Source organism: Ranitomeya variabilis, chromosome 1 (genome assembly GCF_051348905.1).
Source record: "Ranitomeya variabilis isolate aRanVar5 chromosome 1, aRanVar5.hap1, whole genome shotgun sequence".
NCBI lineage: Eukaryota > Metazoa > Chordata > Amphibia > Anura > Dendrobatidae > Ranitomeya > Ranitomeya variabilis.
The window spans coordinates 712113379-712125168 of NC_135232.1; the positions used below are offsets into that span (position 1 = coordinate 712113379).

General features: G+C 42.5%; 1 protein-coding gene across 1 annotated transcript in view; it reads right to left on the reverse strand.

Annotated features, from left to right (window-relative positions):
• The window catches only part of ABCD4 (ATP binding cassette subfamily D member 4), a 179362-nt gene extending 178993 nt beyond the window's left edge, over positions 1-369 (reverse strand). Inside the window, exon 1 of the mRNA XM_077267421.1 lies at positions 270-369. The gene's annotated coding sequence lies outside the window, so the exon portion shown is untranslated. The remainder of the gene's footprint in view (positions 1-269) is intronic.
• Positions 370-11790: the final 11421 nt, after the last annotated feature.

Genomic DNA, 11790 nt, shown 5'->3' on the forward strand with positions numbered 1-11790 from the left:
TGAGGACCTCCGAAATTGATTCAAGGGTAAAAAAAAAGCTTTCCATTATGGGATTCCTATGGTATGATGAGAGCAAAGGAACCATAGTGACGATTGTTACTTTTGTTCATGCAATGCGAAAGGGTATAATTCAAAATGGAAGCATTCCATTTCATACCCCAATATTCACTCAGCAATTCGTCCCATCCCCCATGGCACAGATATACCAGTACCCAAGGCCCCTGCTACCTTGGAAGAGATAACTAGCTCCGATGAAGGTGGAGTCATACCTGAACCAGATGATGAATCAAGTTCTGACTTTGAAGATGATACAAGACCAAAATTGTTTTCCCAGGAGGAGATGAATGATTTGGTAAGAGACTTGAATCTTCTCAAATATGCCGCTGAGTTACTCGGATCAAGGCTCAAAAGCAAGAATTTATTGTTGCCAGGAGTGTCTTTTTCATGGTTCAGACATCGTGAAAACGAGTTTGTTCCTTACTTTGCCCAGGAAGATAAGTTGGTTTATTGCATCGATGTCGAAGGTTTGATGGTTCAATTCAAAATCCAATATGATTCAGCGCAATGGCGTCTTTTTATAGATTCTTCAAAAAGAAGTCTCAAATCAGTTTTACTCCACAACGGCGGTTTTAATGCTTCCATCCCTGTAGGTCATTCTGTACACCTCAATGAAACCTACGAGAACTTGGAATTGGCTCTTCGTAAACTTAAATATGAAGACAAAGGTTGGCAAGTGTGCGGGGATTTGAAAGTCTTGTGCATGCTGCTCGGGCAACAAGCTGGGTATACCAAATACCCTTGTTTTCTGTGTCTATTGGACAGTCGAGACCGACAAATTCACTGGATCAAGAAGAATTGGCAGCCGAGGGTGCTCACAGTCGGTGAAAAAAATGTCCTCCGAGAAACTTTGGTTCCTCCCCATAAAGTTCTTCTACCACCTCTCCACATAAATTGGGATTGATGAAGCAATACATAAAATCACTTCCTTAAGATGGAGAATGCTTCAAATACTTGGTCACCAAGTTTCCAGACCTCTCGGAGGCAAAATTGAAGGCAGGTGTGTTCATCGGACCAGACATTAGAAGGCTTATAGCTGATCAAGAGTTTATCAGTACCATGACGCATCCTCAAAAAGAAGGGTGGTTTGCATTTAAAGAGGTCGTAGAGAAATTTTGTAGGCAATAACAAAGACCCTGACTACAAAAAAATCGTCGGACGAATGCTGAAAGCATTTCAAGCTTTAGGTTGCCTGATGAGTTTGAAAGTGCATTTCCTCCATTCCCACCTTGACAGCTTTCCTGAAAATTTGGGAGCTGTGAGTGAAGAGCAAGGTGAACGATTCCACCAGGACATTAAAGAGATGGAAAGAAGATACCAGGGAAGATGGAGCATTGCAATGATGGCAGACTAGTGTCGGACGCTTCAGAGAGACATTCCAGATGCTACTCACAAGCGTAAATGTACCAAGAGAAGCCTCACAGGGAAGAAGAATCGATTTTAGTGTGTGTTAGTGAGCTCATTGCAGTTAAAAAATGATTTTCATGAAACATTTGTAATAAAAAATTAATTTTATGAGTCTATTTTCATTTATTTTGAGGTATTGTCTCATTTAACATAGTTACTTAAATTGTCAGAAAACGTGATGTCCTATGACAAAACGGAGGTCATTTTCGGATTAAGGGCACTTAAAAACATGAAGATTACGTGGAATAACCAAAACAGCTCTTGAAAATTTTTTTTTGCAGACCTGTGTAATTAACCACTGAGTTTGATGTCAGCTGACATAAAACAGCTGACCTGACATCAACCCCAAAACTATTACTCCACTAGCCAACGCACCAAGGCAAGTGGGAAGAGCCAAAGCTAAGAGCCAGAATTGGTGCATCTAATGGAGGTGCCATTTCTGGGGTGGCTGGGGTCTGGTGTTATTAGTCTGGGAAGGGACCAATATCCATGGCCCATTCCCAGTCTATTAATATCAGCCTGCAGCTTTCTGTTTTGCCTTTGCTGGTTATTAAAATAGGGAGACCGCACATAATTTTTTTGGTGTGTCCCCCTTTTTAATAACCAGTAAAGGCTACGCAGACAGCTGTGAGCTTATATTAATAGGAAGACTTTAAGTCCATCTAGTTCAACCCATAGCCTAACCTAACAAGCCCTAACATGTTGATCCAGAAGAAGGCAAAAAAAAACATGTGGCAAAGAGTAAGATCCACATTGGGGAAAAAAATTCCTTCCCGACTCCACATACGGCAATCAGACTAGTTCCCTGGATCAACGCCCTATCAAGGAATCTAGTATATACAGTTGTAGCCAAAAGTATTGACACCCCTGCAATTCTGTCAGATAATACTCAGTTTCTTCCTGAAAATGATTGCAATCACAAATTCTTTGGTAGTATTATCTTAATTTAATTTGTCTTAAATGAAAAAAATACAAAAGAGAATGAAGCAAAAAGCAAAACATTGATCATTTCACACAAAACTCCAAAAATGGGCCAGACAAAAGTATTGGCACCCTCAGCCTATTACTTGGTTGCACAACCTTTAGCCAAAATAACTGTGACCAACTTGGTTGCACAACCTTTAGCCAAAATAACTGTGACCAACTGCTTCCGGTAACCATCAATGAGTTTCTTACAATGCTCTGCTGGAATTTTAGACCATTCTTCTTTGGCAAACTGCTCCAGGTCCCTGATATTTGAAGGGTGCCTTCTCCAAACTGCCATTTTTAGATCTCTCCACAGGTGTTCTATGGGATTCAGGTCTGGACTCATTGCTGGCCACCTTAGAAGTCTCCAGTGCTTTCTCTCAAACCTTTTTCTAGTGCTTTTTGAAGTGTGTTTTGGGTTATTGTCCTGCTGGAAGACCCATGACCTCTGAGGGAGAGGGTATCTGATGTGACACAGGTTATCATTATATCAGGCCTCCTGATGAGCCTAGGCAGGCGAAACGCATTGAGGCGAAAAATTTTAAATGGCGAATGGTGAACTACAGCTGGTGCATCACTAGATGAATATCGATGTTTTTTTATATATACTGTATCTCAGCGGATAATGTTGATTTGATTTGACATCGGGACCGGAGTCTCTTGTAGGAGATACTTATCTTTGGTTCATGTGCCTGAGTAAAGGAAGTGGGGGTTCCCATATTGGCAAATGCACATGGAAAACGTAGTTGGACTAGCCCCTAATATAGTTTTAAGGTGTGGACTATTTATGGTATATGTATTATATTCACATCTATTGGAATAATATTGCTCACAGCTAAAGTAGTCATCACCTATTTTATATATCATATTTCGCCATATGTGTTCATATTGATTTTATATGTATTGGGGACCTAGCTTTTCCCTAGCAAAGGTGTTCTGTGTATAGTTACAGAGGTTCATTTAGTCCGTGGGTAGAGGCTCTCACTAGTGGCTACAGGGTGCATTGGGGCCAGTAGGGCTAGCCATCGTGGAACGGGGGCGCTACAATGTTCCGCCCTAGGGCGTCTACCTCCGCAGCCAGGTAGGGGTCAGGTGTAGGAGCCTCAGCAAGGGTGTCTAGATACCCCCAATAAGTCTTGAGCAGTTTTTGAGCACTTTGGTTTTCTTTTTGTGTGTGTTTTGTCACTATAGGTAGCAGATTTTGCCTTGTTTTTAATAATAAAGAATATTTTTATATGTAGGGTAGATTTATGATTTTGACTTGGGAGACCCAGCTTTCTCACACTGGGCCCTACATTATGCTGCAAAATTTGTTGGTAGTCTTCAGACTTCATAATGCCATGCACACGGTCAAGCAGTCCAGTGCCAGAGGCAGCAAAGCAACCCCAAAACATCAGGGAACCTCCGCCATGTTTGACTGTAGGGACCGTGTTCTTTTCTTTGAATGCCTCTTTTTTTTCTCCTGTAAACTCTATGTTGATGCCTTTGCCCAAAAAGCTCTACTTTTGTCTCATCTGACCAGAGAACATTCTTCCAAAACGTTTTAGGCTATGTTCACACAATGCGGTCTTCGCTGCGGATCCGCAGCGGATTTGCAGCTGCGGATCCGCAGACGTTTTCCATGCAGGGTACAGTACAATGTTACCCTATGGAAAACGAAATCCGCTGTGCCCACTATCCTTTTTTCGGCTTGAAAATCAGCGCGGATTTTCAGCGGAAAAAAAAAAGTAGCATGTCAATTCTTTCTGCGGATTCCGCAGCGGGTTTCCACCTGCACCAATAGGAAAATGCAGCTGGAAACCCGCAGTGGAATCCGCAGTAGAAAAAGGACTGAAAACCGCAGTGAAAACCACCGCAGGTTTTGCACTGCGGTTTTCACAAATCAGGACCTGAAAAATCCGCAGCGAAAAAAGGATCGTGTGAACAAGCCCTTAAGCTTTTTCAGGTGAGTTTTGGCAAACTCCAGCCTGGCTTTTTTATGTCTCGGGGTAAGAAGTGGGGTCTTCCTGGGTCTCCTACCATACAGTTCCTTTTCATTCAGACGCTGACGGATAGTACGGGTTGACACTGTTGTACCCTCGGACTGCAGGGCAGCTTGACCTTGTTTGGATGTTAGTCGAGGTTCTTTATCCAACATCCGCACAATCTAGCGTTGAAATCTCTTGTCAATTTTTCTTTTCCGTCCACATCTAGGGAGGTTAGCCACAGTGCCATGGGCTTTAAACTTCTTGATGACACTGCGCATGGTAGACACAGGAACATTCAGGTCTTTGGAGATGGACTTGTAGCCTTGAGATTGCTCATGCTTCCTCACAATTTGGTTTCTCAAGTCCTCAGACAGTTCTTTGGTCTTCTTTCTTTTCTCCATGCTCAATGTGGTACACACAAGGGCACAGGACAGAGGTTGAGTCAACTTTGATCCATGTCAACTGTCTGCAAGTGTGATTTAGTTATTGCCAACACCTGTTTGGTGCCACAGGTAAGTTACAGGTGCTGTTAATTACACAAATTAGAGAAGCATCACATGATTTTTCGAACAGTGCCAATACTTTTGTCCACCCCCTTTTTATGTTTGGTGTGGAATTATATCCAATTTGGCTTTAGGACAATTCTTTTTGTGTTTTTTCATTTAAGACAAATTAATTGAAGATAATGATAACAAAGAATTTGTGTTTGCAATCATTTTCAGGAAGAAACTGAGTATTATCTGACAGAATTGCAGGGGTGTCAATACTTTTGGCCACAACTGTATAACCTGTAACATTATACTTTTCAAGAAAGGCATCCAGTCCCCTTTTAAATTTAAGCAATGAATCACTCATTACATCATACGGCAGAGAGTTCCATAGTCTCACTGCTCTTACAGTAAAGAATCCGCATATGTTATTATGCTTAAACCTTCTTTCCTCCAGACAAAGAGGATGCCCCCTTGTCCCTGTCTCAGGTCTATGATTAAAAAGATCATCAGAAAGGTCTTTGTACTGTCCCCTCATGTATTTATACATTAAAATAAGATCACCCCTTAGCCTTCTTTTTTCCAAACTAAATAGCCCCAAGTGTAATAACCTATCTTGGTATTGCAGACCCCCTAGTCCTCTAATAACCTTGGTCGCTCTTCTCTGCACCCGCTCTAGTTCAGCTATGTCTTTCTTATACACCGGAGACCAGAACTGTACACAGTATTCTAAGTGTGGTCGAACTAGTGACTTGTATAGAGGTAAAATTATGTTCTCCTCATGAGCATCTATGCCTCTTTTAATGCATCCCATTATTTTATTTGCCTTTGTAGCAGCTGCCTGACACTGGCCACTAAATGTGAGTTTGTCATCCACCCATACACCCAGGTCTTTTCAGTGACAGTTTTGCCCAGAGTTTTAGAATTAATCACATAGTTATACATCTTATTACTTCTACCCAAGAGCATGACCTTACATTTATCCCCATTAAAGCTCATTTGCCATTTATCAGCCCAAGATTCTAGTTTACATAAATCCTCCTGCAATATAAAATTGTCCTCCTCTGTATTTATTACCCTGCAGAGTTTAGTGTCATCTGCAAATATAGAAATTCTGCTCTGTATGCCCCCTACAAGGTGATTAATAAATATGTTAAAAAGAAGATGGCCCAATACTTACCCCTGTGGTACACCACTGCTATCCACGACCCAGTGCTCCATTAATAACCACCCTTTGTTTCCTATCCCTGAGCCAGCTCTTAATCCACTTACACATATTTTCCCCTAACCCCATTATTCTCATTTTATGTATCAACCTTTTGTGTGGCACCGTATCAAAAGCTTTTGAAAAGTCCATATACACTACGTCCACTGCGTTCCCTTGGTCCAGTCCGGAACTTACCTTTTCATAGAAACTGATCAGATTAGTCTGACAGGAACGGTCCCTAGTAAACCCGTGTTGATATTGGGTCATGAGGTTATTCCTCTTCAGATACTCCAGCATAGCATCCCTTAGAACACCCTCCAGGATTTTACCCACAGTAGAGGTTAAGCTTACTGGCCTATAATTACCGAGTTCATTTTTTGTCCCCTTTTTGAATATTGGCACCACATTTGCTATGTGCCAGTCCTGTGGTACAGACCCTGTTATTATGGAGTCTTTAAAGATTAAAAATAATGGTCTTTCAATGGCTGTACTTAGGGTACCGTCACACAGTGCCATTTTCATCGCTACGACGGTACGATTCGTGACGTTCTAGCGATATCCATACGATATCGCAGTGTCTGACACGCAGCAGCGATCAGGGACCCTGCTGAGAATCGTACGTCGTAGCAGATCGTTTGGAACTTTCTTTCGTCGCTTGATCACCCGCTGACATCGCTGGATCGTTGTGTGTGACACCGATCCAGCGATGTGTTCGCTTGTAACCAGGGTAAACATCGGGTAACTAAGCGCAGGGCCGTTCTTAGTAACCCGATGTTTACCCTGGTTACCAGCGTAAACGTAAAAAAAACAAACAGTACATACTCACATTCCGGTGTCTGTCCCCCGGCGTCTCAGCTTCTCTGCACTGTGAGCGCCTGCCGGCCGGAAAGCGAGCACAGCGGTGGCGTAACCGCTCTGCTTTCCGGCTATGGTGCTTACACAGTGCAGAGAAGCAGAACGCCGGGGGACAGACACCGGAATGTGAGTATGTACTGTTTGTTTTTTTTACGTTTACGCTGGTAACCAGGGTAAACATCAGGTTACTAAGCGCGGCCCTGCGCTTAGTAACCCGATGTTTACCCTGGTTACCCGGGGACTTTGGCATCGCTCCAGCGCCGTGATTGCAAAGTGTGACCGCAGTCTACGACGCTGGAGCGATAATCATACGACGCTGCGACGTCACGGATCGTGCCGTCGTAGCGATGAAAATGGCACTGTGTGACGGTACCCTAAATTCCTGCAGTAGTCGGGGGTGTATCCCATCCGGGCCCGGAGATTTGTCAATTTTAGTGATTTTTAGATGCCACCGTACTTCCCGCTGGGTTAAGCAGGTGACATTTAATGGGGAAATTTTGTTATCACTGATCATATTGTCTGCCATGGGGTTTTCTTGTGTAAATACTGATGAAAAAAAAGTCATTTAGCATATTGGATTTTTCCTCATCCTCATCCACCATTTCACCCAGACTGTTTTTAAGGGGGCCAACACTATCATTTTTTAGTTTCTTACTATTTACGTAGCTAAAGAATATTTGGGGATTATTTTTACTGTCTGTGGCAATGAGTCTCTCTGTCTCAATTTTTGCTGCCTTTGCCCAATATAATGCTGCACATGGCCCCATAAGATGCTCCATACAGATATTTGCCCCATATAATGCTGCACATGGCCCCATAAGATGCTCCATACAGATATTTGCCCCATATGCTGTTGCTGCAATAAAAAAAATTAAAAATGACATACTCACCTCTCAGGCCCTCGGCACTTGCTATATTCACCTTTGCCGTTCCACCGCCGACTGCCGCTGTGTCTTCCCCGTCCTCTGCACTGACTGTTCAGGCAGAGGGCGGCGCACAGTAATTGCGTCATCGCGCCCTCTAACCTGAGCATCAGTGCAGAGGACACAGAAGACACAGCGGCGCCGACGGTGGAACGGGGAGCAGGTGAATATCGTGCACTGCATTATACTCACCAGCTCCTGGCGTGGTCCTTGCACGTCTGTTCCCTGGTGCCGGCAGCTTCTTCCTGTAGTGAGCAGTCACATGGTACCGCTCATTACAGTAATGAATATGCGGCTCCACCCCTATGGGAGTGGTACCATGTGACCGCTCACTACAGGAACAAGCTGTCAGCGCCCGGAGAACAGACATGCAGGGACCGCGCCAGGAGCAGGTGAGTATTATTAGACCGCTGCCGCTCCCTCTCCCCTGCCGACCCCTGGGTATGACTCGAGTATAAGCCCAGAGGGTCAATTTCAGCTTAAAAAAATGGGCTGAAATTCTCGGCTTATACTCCAGTATATACGGTAGTTGGCAACTGAGTTAGCACTCTTGTGGTTTTTGGACATTTTTGAAGTAAAGTGAACTGGTATAAATTTCAATTTTTTCCCACTGTTTCACAACAAAACTCCTTCGGTCCACTCTCTTTCCTGCTCAAGGGATGTTAACCCTTGCACTCTAATGTGTGACACTGGACTAATTTGCTATTGTCTGCTTTACCGTCATTTTCTACAATACGATTGACCAATACTATTGTATATACTTTATTTTGTGTTTTGATGTAACCTTTCGTTGGATTTATTTTGTTTTTCTTACTTGTAACTGATGAAGGTCTAATTTTGACCGAAACGTTTTCTGTTTACTTCCTCGTGAATAACATTAAATACTGTTATTGATCGTATCAAGTTCAGTGCCAAGTATTTGGACATATATTTATGATGTGGGAACCTACTCTGGCACCTTCTATAGTTGTGCACACGTCACCTCATTATGGCAGCTAATATCGTCGTGCCTGGAGGCACATGGCAGTGATGTCATACACCATGGTGGGCATACCGATGTCAGCTGCCAGCGCTTGAGCCGGCTGAAAAAGAGGACACTGCACATCATGGGAATTAGGGTGGTGGTGGTAAGAATTTTTTTTTTTTTAGTCGAACAGAACAGAGCTTATTACCCAGGAAGGGGCCCATGATGAGGCACGTTACTCCAGGATGGGGGCACATTAGCCTGGAAGGAGGGAGACCAGGATGGGGCACAATACCCCAGAAAGGCGACCAGGATGGGGCAAATTACTTGAGGAATGGGATTAGGATGGGACACATACTGCAGGAAGGGGACTAGGGGAACAGCTGATCACTTTGTGTCACACCCAAATTGATCTGATGTTTCTGACCTATCCTAAGAATAGGCCATCAATATAAAGTACATAACCTCTTTAAGTGTGATCGCTACCCCTATACCAACTAATGATAGATACCTCCCTCACTTATAATTGTGTACTCTGAAAGTTATGTAAGAAATTGTACAGTAAAAAGTCACAACCAGACATATTGATGGTAAATATTATTTAATTTTATAAATTGTTTGCAATTAATAGAATTTATGGTAACATCCGAATCTGGCGCTTCAGCTGTTATCAGCATCACTGCACGTGATGGAATCGGTGACTCAATGAAGCAGATGAGGAATCTGTGGATCATTATGGAAATGATCTGTAACTTCTGCAGATTTCTGTGAAGAGAAGACACCAAGTTATTACATCTCATCAGTAGATTCCTAATAAAAAGTAACTAAATATGAGCTGGAGACTAAAAGAAAGAAATTCTAATATCTACAGGTCCTTCTCAAAAAATTAGCATATAGTGTTAAATTTCATTATTTACCATAATGTAATGATTACAATTAAACTTTCATATATTATAGATTCATTATCCACCAACTGAAATTTGTCAGGTCTTTTATTGTTTTAATACTGATGATTTTGGCCTACAACTCCTGATAACCCAAAAAACCTGTCTCAATAAATTAGCATATCAAGAAAAGGTTCTCTAAACGACCTATTACCCTAATCTTCTGAATCAACTAATTAACTCTAAACACATGCAAAAGATACCTGAGGCTTTTAAAAACTCCCTGCCTGGTTCATTACTCAAAACCCCCATCATGGGTAAGACTAGCGACCTGACAGATGTCAAGAAAGCCATCATTGACACCCTCAAGCAAGAGGGTAAGACCCAGAAAGAAATTTCTCAACAAATAGGCTGTTCCCAGAGTGCTGTATCAAGGCACCTCAATGGTAAGTCTGTTGGAAGGAAACAATGTGGCAGAAAACGCTGTACAACGAGAAGAGGTGACCGGACCCTGAGGAAGATTGTGGAGAAGGACCGATTCCAGACCTTGGGGAACCTGAGGAAGCAGTGGACTGAGTCTGGTGTGGAAACATCCAGAGCCACCGTGCACAGGCGTGTGCAGGAAATGGGCTACAGGTGCCGCATTCCCCAGGTAAAGCCACTTTTGAACCAAAAACATCGGCAGAAGCGCCTGACCTGGGCTACAGAGAAGCAGCACTGGACTGTTGCTAAGTGGTCCCAAGTACTTTTTTCTGATGAAAGCAAATTTTGCATGTCATTCGGAAATCAAGGTGCCAGAGTCTGGAGGAAGACTGGGGAGAAGAAAATGCCAAAATGCCTGAAGTCCAGTGTCAAGTACCCAGTCAGTGATGGTGTGGGGTGCCATGTCAGCTGCTGGTGTTGGTCCACTGTGTTTCATCAAGGGCAGGGTCAATGCAGCTAGCTATCAGGAGATTTTGGAGCACTTCATGCTTCCTGGCACCTGCTCACAGTGCCAAAACCACTGGTAAATGGTTTACTGACCATGGTATTACTGTGCTCAATTGGCCTGCCAACTCTCCTGACCTGAACCCCATAGAGAATCTGTGGGATATTGTGAAGAGAAAGTTGAGAGACGCAAGACCCAACACTCTGGATGAGCTTAAGGCCGCTATTGAAGCATCGTGGGCCTCCATAACATCTCAGCAGTGTCACAGGCTGATTGCCTCCATGCCACGCCGCATTGAAGCAGTCATTTCTGCCAAAGGATTCCCGACCAAGTATTGAGTGCATAACTGAACATTATTATTTGATGGTTTTTTTGTTTGTTATTAAAAAACACTTTTATTTGATTGGACGGTTGAAATATGCTAATTTATTGAGACAGGTTTTTTGGGTTATCAGGAGTTGTAGGCCAAAATCATCAGTATTAAAACAATAAAAGACCTGACAAATTTCAGTTGGTGGATAATGAATCTATAATATATGAAAGTTTAATTGTAATCATTACATTATGGTAAATAATGAAATTTAACACTATATGCTAATTTTTTGAGAAGGACCTGTACTTACATGGAGTGCAGGTCGTTCTGATCTAATTCCTCAATGTTCTCCAGACTTGGATCTTCCTTCTATAAAAAGGAGAAAACAACAATTAATTATATATTGCATGTAATGTGATCATTATTGTGTGGAGAGAGAAGAGGGAATGAGGTGATTTATGTGCAAAATAATACACATTTCTGTGAAGAGAAAATGACAAATTATTACATGACATCAATAGATTCCCAGTAAAAAGTTAATAATCTGTGGAAAATAAAAGAAAACAAATTCTAATATCTACTTACATAAAGTACAAGTCATTTTGATCTCATTCCTCAATGTTCTCCAGACTTGGATCATCCTTCTGTGAAAAGAACAATTATTTATAGGTTACATGTGACATAGATATCATGGGACAGAGGGAATGAGAGATGACTTACCGTCTGGTGTTTATGGGATGTTCATAGCCCTTCATGCTTGGTGAGATGTTGACCAAAGCTGATGTTAAACTAAGGCAAGACCAGAAATTCAGGAAAGTTAAAAGTGAGGGG